This window comes from Phyllostomus discolor, chromosome 5 (genome assembly GCF_004126475.2).
Source record: "Phyllostomus discolor isolate MPI-MPIP mPhyDis1 chromosome 5, mPhyDis1.pri.v3, whole genome shotgun sequence".
NCBI classification, from domain to species: domain Eukaryota; kingdom Metazoa; phylum Chordata; class Mammalia; order Chiroptera; family Phyllostomidae; genus Phyllostomus; species Phyllostomus discolor.
Genome location: NC_040907.2, coordinates 13,063,290 through 13,076,461, shown reverse-complemented (window position 1 = coordinate 13,076,461; position 13,172 = coordinate 13,063,290). Strand labels below are relative to the sequence as shown.

At 56.6% G+C, this 13,172-nt stretch overlaps 1 protein-coding gene and 1 long non-coding RNA gene across 6 annotated transcripts in view; one reads left to right on the top strand and one right to left on the bottom strand.

The window, feature by feature from the left end:
• The window catches only part of ALPL (alkaline phosphatase, biomineralization associated), a 58,156-nt gene that overhangs the window by 26,571 nt on the left and 18,413 nt on the right, over nt 1–13,172 (bottom strand). Inside the window, exon 1 of one of the 5 annotated variants that reach the window (XM_036025473.1) lies at nt 2,806–2,828. The exons of 2 other annotated variants lie outside the window; for them this stretch is intronic. The gene's annotated coding sequence lies outside the window, so the exon portion shown is untranslated. Of the gene's footprint in view, nt 1–334; nt 436–1,959; nt 2,388–2,805; nt 2,829–13,172 lie in introns of those variants that run through there. 2 more of the 5 variants (XM_028513640.2, XM_036025470.1) reach the window with 2 other exon arrangements.
• LOC118500528 lies at nt 9,358–12,741 on the top strand. The gene is made up of 2 exons (XR_004903090.1): nt 9,358–11,435; nt 11,471–12,741. It is a non-coding gene; the product is annotated as an uncharacterized LOC118500528 (long non-coding RNA).

Sequence of the window (13,172 nt, the reverse complement as noted above, 5' to 3'; positions counted from 1 at the left end):
GAGGCTCCAGCCGAGTCTCCACCAGGTGCTGGCCCAAAGCCAGTGGTCCCCCGGGAGACAGCACACAGGCTGGAGGGGGCTGAGCGAGCGGCCACCTACTTAGAGCAGCTTTTCCATCCTCTCCCGGGTTCTGACAGCATCTCAAGAAGTCGGGATGCGGATCATGCCTCCCCTCTTCCAGACTCAGAAACCGAGGCTCCAAGAGGTGGCGCCGCTGGGCGCACACACGGCCAGGAAGGAGAGCCGCCGCGTGCCCGTGAGGCCGGGCCTTCCCTGTCACCCTTCCTGCCTCCTGGGGCCCCTCCGGTCCCAAGGTCTCGAGAGACGCTTTTACCCTCTTGGTGCCAAGGACGATCCTTTCTTCCTTGCCCCACAAAGGCCACTGAAGTCGCCATGAAAACAGGCAAACCAGTCACATTACTCTATCAAACCTTTTCCTTTCTCCATAATCCTTTACCTCGAACTGCATCAGCTGCTCAGAACATCTTAGCGGTAAAAGGCAGGCTGAGGCTTATTTGACATATGGGGAAACTGGGGCTTGTGGGAGAAGTCATCCGGTCAAGGGCCACACAGCCGGCAAGTCTGGCCCGGGCCCCAGCTCCCCCACTTCCCAGCCATGCGATGCTGCATGCCTCCGTTCCTGTACCTCTGAGCATACACCTCCCGTGCAGGAGCGCACCTGTGGTGTGCCGAGAATGACCTAGCTGGCCTTAATTTTAACCTCATTCGCTGCCCTGACAGCAGCATACAGCTGTCCTTCTCCCCAGGGGAGGGAAGGGACTCTGGGGCACGTGGGAACAGGACCCAGGGCCACACAGGTGGAAGGTGCTAAGCCAAGCCCTGCACAGGGACCCGCTCAGAAGTCACGCCTGCTCCAGGCTCTCTCTGCCACAGGGACGCCCCCACCCAGCCCACCCAATTCCCAGGCCTGGACACCCTCTAAAGCTCCACCCCCAGCCAGGTGAAGCATCCCAGCTGTACCTGGTGGGGTTGGAGGGGCAGTTATTTGTCTTGAAAGAGCCTCCAACCCACAGGTCGCCATCCTGGAGTGTGTGAGCTGGGGGGATCCCCTGAGCGGATCTCCCAAAGGTACCAGACAGTAAACATCCCTCGGGGTGACCGGGCAAAGTCTTATTCCCAAGTAGTTCCCCGGGGTGGAGTACGGACTGGGAAGGGCATGAGGGAACTTTCTGGGGGGGACGGAAGCGTTCTTTACAATGACCTGGGAGGCAGTTAAAAGTACATGCACTACGTGTAAAAACGCACCTACTGGCTACTAACCCCACCCCACCCATCTCAGGTGTTGTGAGCCTTCGATGAGAATTGAATTAAGGGAGTGTTGGGCAGGGGCAAGGGTTTAGTTTGAGGAAGTGGCTGTATTCAAATTTAAGAAGAGAAATTAGCCCTAATTCATGCATTTTCCTTTGTTGCATGACTTCTAAATCCGTGTAGCCCTCTCTCCCCTGGAGGTTTTGTTTAATATAAGTTAAAACTTTTGACTGTTAGCCCTGACCACACAGGTCAAGGCTGATGTTTTAACTCTCAACTGATGTTTTACCATTTTTTTTCATATTCATTTTTTTCATAGGTGTGGCTCAGGGGCCAAGGTCTCAACCTGCAAACTGAGAGGTTGCAGGTTTGATTCCCAGTCAGGGCGCACGCCTGGGTTTGCGGCCAGGCCCCCCACTGGGGGCGTGCGAGAGACCACTGAGCGATGTTTCTCGTACACATCAATGTTTTTCTCCCTCCTTCCCCTCTCTCTAAAAACACAGAAATAAAATCTTTTTTTTAAAAAAAGAAATGAAACAGATAACAACTTCGCAAATAAATTCCTGTTCCCCTCACCCCATACCCACTCAGCCAAAATCCCCCAGGCATTTTGCTTGGGAAACTGTGCCTCAGAGCTTATCCCATTGCCCGGATGGGAAGACTGAGGCCCCAAGAAGAGGACAGACTTACCCCGGATCTCCCAGCTCCTAGGCCCCATAGACACACACAGGGAACAGTCAGAAACAGCCTGGAGCCAGCTGGGAGCCAGTCCTCTGGGCTGTCAGCTGGGCCCTCTGGGCTGTTCCAAGTAGCTGTGGCTGCAGAGAAGTGCTGAGTGCTCCCCGTGCTCTCCGTGGGCGAGGGGAATGGGCTGGGGGTTGAGGGGGCGGCCCTGGAAGACCAAATTAGGCTGCAGCAGCTGCCCAGGGAGAGAGCACCGCCGAAGACCAGCCCGGGAACGTCTCAGCTGCAGGGTCAGCGATCGGGAACATGGACTCTCTCTCTCAGCCAAGCCCAGTGCCTCTGGCAAGCCTGGTTGGCCGGGACTTCGTCCATTCACTGTTAGAATCATTTACGGCTGCCATGAAGCAGCCTCTGAGGGAAGGGCAGCTCAGACGGGGATGTGTGGTGGTCACAGTGGACTGCAGGTCAGACCCAAGGAGGGACTTCCCAGAGGGCGGTGGGCCAGGTGCGGGGCATGGCACATGACTCCGACCTCTAGCTGCTAAACGCCTCCCGTCCCAGAACAAACATGGGAGTGTCCAGGAGGCTTGGTGGCAGCCTGCCTACTCCCAAGCCACTTTGTCTTCAGGGCTCTGATGAGATGCCAGCTGTCCCTCGAGCACCTCCAGGCTCAGCACCTCTGTACATTGCGTTCTCTGGCCTGGAATGTTCCCTGCTGCTCACCCGATGACGTCCTAACACCACCCCTTCATCTCCACCTCAGTTCCGCTGGACTGCCCTGCCCGACCCCAGCCTAGCAGGCACTTACAGCTTCTCCCCAAGCTCCCAGAACCCCGGGCAGGTGCTCAAGACCTTGCTGGATTTTTGAGTGTCTCCACGTTGCCTCCTCAGCACGGGGTGAGCTCCTGGGCTGCAGGGATCTCCCTCTGCTGATGGCGGCAGCCCCTGTGCCGGCAGCGCCTGGCACACTGCCGGCCCGGTGGGAAGTGTCCGTGAGTGGGTGGGAGGGTGGCGAGGTCCATGGGGATTGGCTGCAGAGGCCACTCAGCAGCGTAAGAGCGGGCTCTGGTGCCAGGGCTCCAGGTTCAGGTCCTGCCTGTGCCTGCCTCAGGCTGGGGAGTTCAGGGCTAGCGATCCCATGCCTCTGCCCTCGGGCTTCTCACCTGCCACCTGGGAGGCTCATAAAAGCCACAGGGGGTTGTGAGGATGCCATGCGCTAATACGTGGAAAGGCTTCAAGCAGAGCCCAGGTCAGGGTTAGTGTTCAGCGAGTGCTGGCTGGCAGCTATGGTGATGGGGCGGGGAGGATGGACTGATGATGGGCCAGTGGGGCAGACGAGGTATTGGAGCTGAGAGTGGACAGACCCTTCTCTGTCCACTCGGCCAGGCAGCCACTAGCTGACCTGCTCACCTGGAAGGCCCACAGGGTCTTTCTAGCTCTAGGACTCTAGAAACCAAAAGCCCGCCTGCCCGCTGGGCACCTCCATGTAGTTGGGGGTGTTTGATTAAAGGGGTAGAGGTCCCAGCGCTGACAGCGAAAGGGGCTGTTTGCATCCTGAGAGACCCAGATCTGTGTGTCTGTCTCTCTGTGTCTCTCACATACCCTCAGACTCGTGTGGGAGGAGCAACCCCCACACAGGCGGTCTGACGTTTTCTTGTCTTCCTGAAGGAGAGAGAGAGAGAGAGAGAGAGGACACCCAGGGTCAGCCCAGGAGGCTCCACGGAGGGGATGGGAAGACAGCCAGGCTGGAAGGGCTGAGATGAACGGGAAGGAAGGACATCCCGATAGGAGGCTGGGTGTGTGAAGGCGAGGAGGCGGCAGGGCAGGATTGCGAGGTCAGAGAGAAAGACGTGAGCCGACGGTTGGTGACGCAGGACAGAGAGGCGGCCTGGCCCGACCATGACGGGCTTTGCTCCCTGAGCCTGGCCTGGTCAACAGCAGCCCCTTTGCACGCCCATCTCTTTTACAAGCCTCACTGCCAGCCCGTGTTACAGGTGAGGATGTCGAAGCTCACACGGTCTGCCACTTGCCCAAGGCCGCCCAGCAGAGCTGGGACCGGAAGCCCCAAGGATCTGGGTTCTGGAGTCAGAGGTTTTCTGGGGCTCCCTGGGGCGCCTGGATAGCCTGGATGCCATGCACTGGCTCTGAGGGCAGAGGGCGGGAGCCGGTCAGTTTTCAGTGGTGGGAGGAGAGCTGGCCGCAGGGTCACGGGGAGGGAGCTGGCAGAGCCCAGGGACACTGTGCCTGAGTGCCCACGCAGAGGAGTGGCAGGGACGGCTGCCCTACGGGCACACGGGCTTCCGCCGTCCCACGGAGAGGGAGTGCTCTGTCCCAGGCCACCTCGCCCTGGGAGGAGCTGGGAAGCTGAGGAGGGTGGAGGTGGGGGGCACGTACTGTGTTTCTCTGAGATGCTGGCCACCCTGCGCCCCCAGACTCCAGCACTGCTCTCGACCGCCCTTAGCAGGACCCCTTCTGGCACCAGCAGTGGCTCTCCCATCCTTGCTCTCGCACGCCACCATCGGAAAGGCACAGAGAGGGCACATGACCTCCCCAGGGTCACACAGCACATCAGCGAGAGGGCTAGGTCTCCCGCTAACCGGCTAAGGGTCTGAGGAGCTTTGACTGGACGCACAGGGTGGTCTGCGAGGCCCAGCGCAGGCGCCAGTGTCCTGACATTCTAGACAGTAACGATGATTCAGGTCAACTGAAGAGAAGAACACTTCGAACTGAGACTATTCTAGAAAAATCCTTATTTCACTATTGTACTCTTTTTTTTTTTTTTGGTTGTCAAATGACCTTTAATTGAAATATTTCCTCTGCAGCTGTTCACCAGCCAGGCTCCCACGGCACCACTGCGGACGTCATCGGTGACGTCATCTGTGACGCCATGAGGGTGGCGGCCAGCAGGGTCGCCGCCTGCAGACAGGGCCATCCCCAGGACCCCTTGGGTGCTTCCAGAGGGTTCTCTAGCTAAAGATGGGTGGCACAAATGTGGGGCGAGGTCGGCAATCTCATCGAAAGTGATATTTCCACTGTGCTGAATGGCGTTTTGTTTTGTTTTGTTGTTTTGCTTCTTTCTGTCCGGTGGCGGTCCTGAGACCAGGGCAGGGGCAGGAGGCACAGCTGCAGCTCGGGCCTCTCTGCTCCAAGTGGCCAGTTTCACCGAGACCCTCAGACCCTTCCAGTCACCAGGGGCTTTGGCAATGGAATAACTGACATTTTTTGGAGACAGGCCCAGGGGGCCAATCTTGGGGGCCAGGGCGTTTGGGGCACCAACTCCCCTGCTGGTGCCCCTCAGGTGCACGACTTTGGTTCCACTGGGGTCAAACTGCAGTGCACGGTGGAGGCAGCTGGCGTGGGTGAATCTGAATTCAGGGCCACCGACAAGTGCACCTTTGCCTCCTCCGAGATGAAAGCCGAAAGTTGTACTCTTAATAACAGGGAACCTTTCCCTAGCCCTAACTATGTGCCAAGCATTGTTCTAAACACCTTACCAATATGAACTCATTGAACCTCACAACGACTTAGGAAGCAGGCAGTATTGTCCCCATTTTACAAAAACAGAGGCACAGAGAGGTTAAGTAGCTTGCCCAAGGTGGCACAGCCAGTACATTACCAAGCCAGATGTGAAAGTTGCTTGTAGATGTTTCTTTCCCAGAGCAAAGTGTAAGCCCCTCAAGTAGCAGGCAAGACTGGAGCGAACCACACCTGTCCACTCTGCGGCGTGCCCATTATGTGATTGTAGACGGATTACCTGCTGCTGCCAGTTGACCCAAACTCACTGCACACTCTTCCCAAATGCCGTTTCATCGTGGGTGCATCACAGCCTCCGGAGGCGGGGCTTCTCCCAATCCCCTGCTTTACAGAAGCACGTGAGGTGACTTGCCCAAGGCCACACAGTGAGAGAGTGGCCTCGAATCACCTCTATGAGTGACTCAGTCCAAGTGCCCGAGCTGCACGCCGCACCTGTGGCCTGCCCCGCACCAGCAGCCACCTGGGACTTGCAGCAGGGGCAGAGGAGGACCTTAGGCTCAAGACCTGGCTCCACTCGTGGCCAGACCAGTGACCCTAGAGACAGCCCTCCTCCCCCACACCCCCTACCTCAGCTGGCCTGGCCCAGGACACCGGACCACCACGGCTGTCCCTGCTTCTGGCCCCCAACGCCCCACACACCCTGCCTGCCCTCCCCTGGAAGAGGGAGCCTCCATTCCACAGATGGACCCCACACAGGCCCTGGAAGAGGAGGTGGAGGCAGCTCTGGATTGTGGGGAAATGGGCCATGAACTTGTAACTTGCTGGGCGGTGGCCAACATAAGCAGCGGCCCTGGGTGGCGTGTGCAGGGGGCTTGCAAATGCTCAGCTTGCGTCACAGCAGGGAGTATGCTGATGTTCCCCAAGATAGTGCGCGCTGCAGCTGGGCCCACAGGTACCTTGCTCCTCACATTCCCAGGGAACCTTCCAGCTGGCAGAGGCTCCTGGCAGCTACTGCGTTTGACCTTCCCAGTGACCCTGGAAGGGAGCAGGGCAAGCGCTATGTCCCAACCCCCAGACAAGAAGCCAAGGGCATGCACAACCGGGCAGAGACCCCTTTGCTTACTGGCTTCTTCATCTTGGGCCCGTTGCTTCACCTTTCTGGACCTGAGTTTGCTCGTGTGCCCGTGGGGATGGTCACACTGAGCGCCTCTACCCCTGCACTACGGTAAGAATGTGAATTCAGAAACAGACAATGAGATAAAGTGTTGGGAACCGCCCTGACTGGTATCAGAAGCTGAAACCCCCGCCTAGGGTAAGGCTAAGGGAACGCCCTTGGAACCGTAAGCCAGCAAGGAGACAAAAGCTTATCTCCCTGGCAGGAATGCTGCTTCTGCTGCTTTATTCATAACTGAACTCCAAAAGCTTGGTCGGTTAGAAGATTCCCCACGGGGGGGAACGACCTAAGCCAGGCACAATCACTTTGGGAGGCCCCCCAAAAGAAGGACTTGGGGGGCTGCAGCAAAAGGGGGTGATGGACCCTCACTCCTCGGCTTTGACATAGCCTGAGTCCTCATCGTCTGGGAGAAAATCTCCTTATCTCTTGGTTGCCTTAGTTCCCGTGCTAAGCCTGAAACAATGACAGGGTGGTAGCTCTGTGCTGAAAAGGGTGGATTCCCCGGGTGATCAGGCCTCTCAGTTGAATGAGAGGGGTCCAAGGAAGTTAGTTTGTTCCTCAAAGTCTTATAGCTCTTTGACCCCGACTCAATAGACCAGCAGAGTTCCTTGTTTTCTATAGTTCCTTACTTCCCCTTATAAGTACTGTACTTTACCTGAATTATTATGCAAAATGAGCCCAATAAAAGCAGGTATGGACGGTAAATCAGGGCGCTCCCCACTAGGGGGGGTGGCCATTTCGTCCCTACTTCCCCACAGAAACTAGTTTGTCTCTGTGCATGTGTTTGTTTCTGGCGTGTTTTTCGGCGAGCCATCCACAGCGTTCCGTGGGCACTGCTGGCCGGTGACCCACGCGCAACAATAAAGGCCCCGGGCTGGGCGTGGCATGCATTACACACTCAGCAGACGTTAGCCAGGAGTGACAGTGACGAGGAGTGTGCCAGGCACTGTCCTGCGTGCTTTCTGTGCATGAGTTAGTTTGACCCTCCCCACGGCACTACAGGGGTGGGGGGTGGTGCCAGCACCACTCCCACAATTCAGAGAAGTGACTTGGCTAAGGACACGCAGCTACAAACAGGACCCTCTGAGGAGGGAAGGGGAGAAACTCTTAAGGGAGCACCTACTACGCTGCCTGGAGCTTTGTTTCCAAGAGCCCAGTGAGTGGGCGTCATCAGCTCAGGGGCGAAGAGAAAGCGAAAGCTCCGAAAGGGGGAGGGAGGTGGGCGGTCACACAGGAACAGCGTGGGAGGGGGAGGGCTCGGCTCCAGGCCAGGGGCGTCTGGCTCCGGACCCAGCCGTGCGCCAACCTCCACCCAGGGGGGAGACCCGAAGTCCCTACCACCTCAGATACATGAGAGGCCTGTCTCAGAGTGGCAGGTGGCCTCACTCCACCAGTGAGCGTGGGCGTGTGTGCACGCGCGTGTGCGCTGGGGCTCTGTGCCCGGCACGGCCACGTGACCCGTCCTCCTGTCAGGGCATTCCCTCCTCCTCCTGGACCTGTTCTTTCTGGGCTTTCACGTGACTGCAGCCTCCCTGGGACCTTTCGCATCTGGACAAAGCGCTGCTTCCATAAAGGGACAGGAGGCGTCAGTCCCACTGGGCCCCGGCCTCCCAGGCCCGCCCAGCCCCTCTGACGCCCTAATTCCGCACAGAGAGGCTGTGTGCTCAAGGGTCGTGTCCCCATCTGTAAATCAGGGAGGATGAACTCGATTCTGCCACCAATATCGGCGTCGTGGGTGTTGGGAGGAGGAACTTTGCACACTGGAATGTGCTAAGCAAGTATTTTGATGGCTCTCCACCACTCCCCCTGACAAGTGTAGTAGAGATTTGCTATAATGTTTGGCCACTCAGAATCCCTTCCTCCTTCCTCAGAATATGACAAAGTTTCCTTTGGGAGGCGGCTCTCCCCCTTGCAGCCAGTGGTTCGGGTGCGACCCAGCCCGGCCCCGGCACCTCTGGGCTGGGAGACTTTCTCTACACGGACGGTATGTTGTGGGGGTGTGAGGTGGCGGGGAGGGCACTGTGCGTGGAGCCTGAAGGTGAAGCAACCCCTCGGGAGGTTAATAGAGAGAAGCAGAGAATCGGAGTCTCTGGTGGCATCCCTTGAGCCCCTTGGTGCAGCCATACCTGAAGCCTAGCTCCGAACAATAGAGTCACATGAGCTAATTAATTCCTCTCATGGTTTGCCTTGGACTTTCGGTTACTGGAAACACAGAGTCTGACCTCAGGCCTCCAGTGCAATTTTCCTCAGTCCTTGTAAGCAAACGCATCATGTCACACTCAGCCAGCTGTTCCCACCAAAGAATGAATCTTGTAAACAAGCTCAGGATGCATCAGTGAGTTTCAAGTGCATTCAGACCCAACTGAATAGAAGTTAGGTTTTCTCCTCGGAGTCTATAAACTTGTAGAAGTGCAGGAGGTCCCTGGATGGGATTTACCTAACTTCCCTGCTCAGTGGAGGACTCGGCCCCTCCTCTCACAACAGGCTGCTGTCGGCTGCGTTTAACAGCTCTGACCACCAGTTTCCACGCGCCAACTGTGTGCCTGGCCCGGCGCTGGGGGCTACAGGTGCAGGCTCTGCCTCCTAGGCGCTTCAGTCTAGCGACAACGGGTCATGATACATATTTTTCCTGGGTTTTTCACAAAAGCCCTAGGAAGTCAGCACATGGGGACATCCTTCTGCACCCATTTCACAGAGAAGGAAACAGAGCTCAGAGAGGCAAAGGGGCTTGCCCAGAGTCTCTCTGCTAAAGAGAGGCGGGGCCAGGCCATGTCCCCGCATCTACCTGACTCCAGACCCAGCGCTTTTTCCCTTAGCCACTGGGGGGGCAGGGATGGCACTGGCCACTCCTCTGAGATAGTGTGTTCCACTCAGGGGCGGTCAGAGTGGTTTCAAAAGCCGGAGGAAAGAGGAAAGCCAAGGATCACGGACCTCCTGTTTGCCCGAGGGTCTTGGCTCCTGGAGGAGTCCCACCAGTGCCCAGGCCCATCCGGCCTCACTCTCCCACCGGGCTCACCTTCCTCAGGCTGTGGCCAGAGGGAGGCCAGGCATTGCACTGAAATGCAGGCCGCTACTGCTTTCATGGGCAGCTCTTGGCACCCCAAGCGAGCTGTCCTGGCCTCTCTCTTGTGCCTCTGCCCTCCGCCTCTGAGATCCCGCTGACACTGGCTCGACATCCTGTATGCACTAGGGCCTTCCCTGTATGTTATTCAACTGACATTCGTTTGACCACTGTTTATTGAGCACCTACTGTATGCCAGGGGCTGTTCTAGGTACTGAACAAAACAGCCCCATTCCTGCTGGTGGGGAGAGCAGACAACAAGGGAAAAAAGGAAAACCAGTAGAATGCCAGGTGGGGGTAAGTTTAATGGAGAAAAGTAAGGCAGGGAGGAGGATGGGGAGGAGAGGGGCTGTTTTCAGCTTTAAATAGATAGGTCAGAGACAATCTCACCCAAAAATCACCCTGATGCAGCCTTGCAATAATCCCCTGCAGCTAAAAATGTGACTCCCAAACTGCAGATGGGGAAACGAAACTTTCGGGATTGAATCTCAAGCCCATGCCTGCCAGCCCAACCAGCAGTGGGACCAAGGTGGTGGTGCAGGCCCTCCACCTCCCACGGGCCCTCTCTCCTAACTGCACCAATGGCACTGGGAGTCCTTTGACACATGAGGAAACCGAGGCTCTCAGAGGTGAAGCCCTGTGCCCAGTCCCACAGGAGCAATGGCGGGGCTGGGGCTCAGCCCCAGTGCGCCCAGGGAAGGCCCTGGGAATGGCCTCTTGGCAAGAACGAGCTGCTTTCGCAAGCCTCCCTCTCCAGCCTCCGCTCTGGGCTTGCTGCAATTCAATCCGCCTCTTTGCTGTCCTCCAAGAGTCCTCTTCCCTCTCCCAGAGTCCCTCTGGCCCTCTCTCCCAGGTCAGATGAGTCCCTAAATGCCCAACCACCCCTGTTCTGCCTCTTCAATTAACTTCCGGCCCATCACTAACTCCACATTTGCCTGAAACCTAAAAAGACATCTTACGTATGGCGCAGTGCGGGCAGACAGCTGGAGTATACCTGTGAGGGGATAGGGGGCTTCTCAGTGAGCTTCCCATCCGAATTTGTTCAGTGAGCCCCAAGCACCAGTCCAACCTTTCTGGACACTGCAGTGTAGTAGAAAGACCTTGGTCGTGGAGGAGATGGTCATGGGTTAAGTGCTGGCCATGCAGCGTTGAAAGTGACCTTGTGCTTGGGGCTGCAGGTTCCTTATAAAAACACTACAAGTCGTTTGTATCTTGCGAGGTTGTTACAAAGATAAAAGGCAAAGGACAGTGTCTGTCAAGAGATAGAATTTAATAGACAGCGTATAAAGAGAAGACTTAGCAGAGCCCGGCAGACAAACATCAAGAATTTGCTGAACCGAGTGGAGAAGTCTGTATGATGGTGAACCACCACCACCAGCAGAGCAGTAGCTGCATTCACTGTGCCCCTACACTCTGAGGCAGGCACTGTTAGTAGCTATCCAATTGTACAGACGGAAAAAGAGCACAGAGAGGTTAAGCCACTTGCCTACGGTCACACAGCAGGCAAGTGGCAGGGATTATGAACCTCAACTGTCCAGCTCCCAAGTTCAAGCTCTTAACCCTTATGCGAGGCTAGTAAGTGGAGGGTTCAGGAGTTGAAACAACTGCTCATTGAAACACAGGGATTAAGTGCTGACCCAGGAGGGGGTCGTGGCCAGTCCCACTCTAGAGCTGTTGCTCTTACTCATGCACCCGCTTGTCAGAGCTAACAGGGACTCCAGGAATAATCTAGCCCTACCCAACACTCTTTTTTCCCCCCAGCAGGAGCCTGAGGTCCAGAGATTTAGTGTGACCTGTCCGAGCCTGAGGTGCAGAGAGGTAGTGCGACCTGTCCAAAGTCGCAGAGCCAGTTACTTGAAGAATCAGGGCTGGCAGGAGCAGTCAGGAAAGGAGTCTTGAGGATGAAAGAGAATGTTTCCAGTAGAAGGTGGTCCAAGCAGAGGGAGCAGCCCCTGCAAAGGTCAAGAGGCCGTGAAAGTCTCTCTTTTGAGAACAGTGAGCTCTGAGGCTTGTGCAAAGGTGGGGGCCAGAGCGGACAGAGCATGAGGCTGGTTTTTCATATTGAATATTTCCACCTGTCTTTTTTTTTAACACTTGCTTGTTGTTTTATGTTGCCAATATCTTTCCTTAGTTCTTTCGCGTGTTTCTGACGCTTATGTACAATGCGTGGTCCGTCAGTTCCAAGACCGCACTGGTATCTCTACTCAGTTTGCAGGCTCTCTTTCGAAGCCATGTGCCCCAGCTGACAGCGCGGTGCAGAGGTGGCCGCACGCTGCCCTAACCCCAGCAGTGAGAGCAGATGGACACACATGGCTCCAGTACCCTCTGCCCCAAACCAACGCCAGAGTAGTAACAGCGCAAAGTGTCGCTAAACCTTGGGAGTTATGGAGAAACCTGGCACTCCTGGGGAGACAGAAGGGGTTTGCACGCTGGTGTGTGTAGGGTGGGGGCGGTGCCGCCACCAGGAGACGGGGCAGAGCGAAGTCTCGAGGGTGGCGGAGAATATTGTGGGAGAGAATATAGGGGTTGATTTTCGCTGGTGCCAATGCATCAAGCCCTCCGGGGTTACCTCCCCAAACCCGCACCCGCTGTCGCTTGCACGGAGGCCCAGGCAGAAAGCACAGGTGCCCTGCCGGAGTAATTCTGGGCAGCGCAGCCGGCGAGGTGGAGCTGCAGGAACGCAGACAGGCCTCCGCAGTTACTCCGCCGCCCCGCCCCTTCCAGACCTCCAGTCGGGGGACTGTGACCTGTGCGGGCGACCTCTCCCCTGGAGCTTGGCCCCGGGGCACCGAGCGTCAGAACCAGCCCCCTGGCGTTAGTTCCCTGAGGGGCTGGGGGTGGCAGTGCCTAACCCAGTGAAGGACTGTGTGTTTCTGGTGACGGGGTCGGAGGTGGTCTCCACGCTGGGACTGTCATCTCCTTGGGCTCGGTGCTGACAGAGACGAGGGTCAGGCTTAAGTTCTTACCAGCATCAGAGAGAATAGATGGAGACCCCCAAGAAACGCACCCCTGGGTTAAAACAGGAAATCCAAGGAGGACGACGGCTTCGAAAGAAGCAAACCGATCAGAGATACCACTGGAATCAGCCGTGTTCGACAAACGGACTGAGCGTGTCAAATAAGCATGGGGAACACTCAAAGGAAACAAGCAAAGACAGCAGTGATACAAAACAGAACGAGAAAGTATTAAAGGCCGCAGATGGAAAGATTCTATATGAAAACCCAGTTGAAATAACAAACACAAACAGTAGAATGGACACGGCAGCGGAGGGATGACACGGAGAACCCAGCTATCAGGTGGAAGAACACTTCCACGAGGGAGCCAGGAAGGGTCAAGAAACAGTTAATACGAAAAAAAATGGTAAAACATCAGCTGAAAGTTAAAACACCAGCCTTGACCCGTGTGGCTCAGTTGGTTGGGTATCGTTCTACAAAGCTAAAGGTCACTGGTTCGGTTCTGGGTCAGGGCACCTGCCTGGGTTGCGGGTTCGGTCCCTGGTCAGGGCGCATA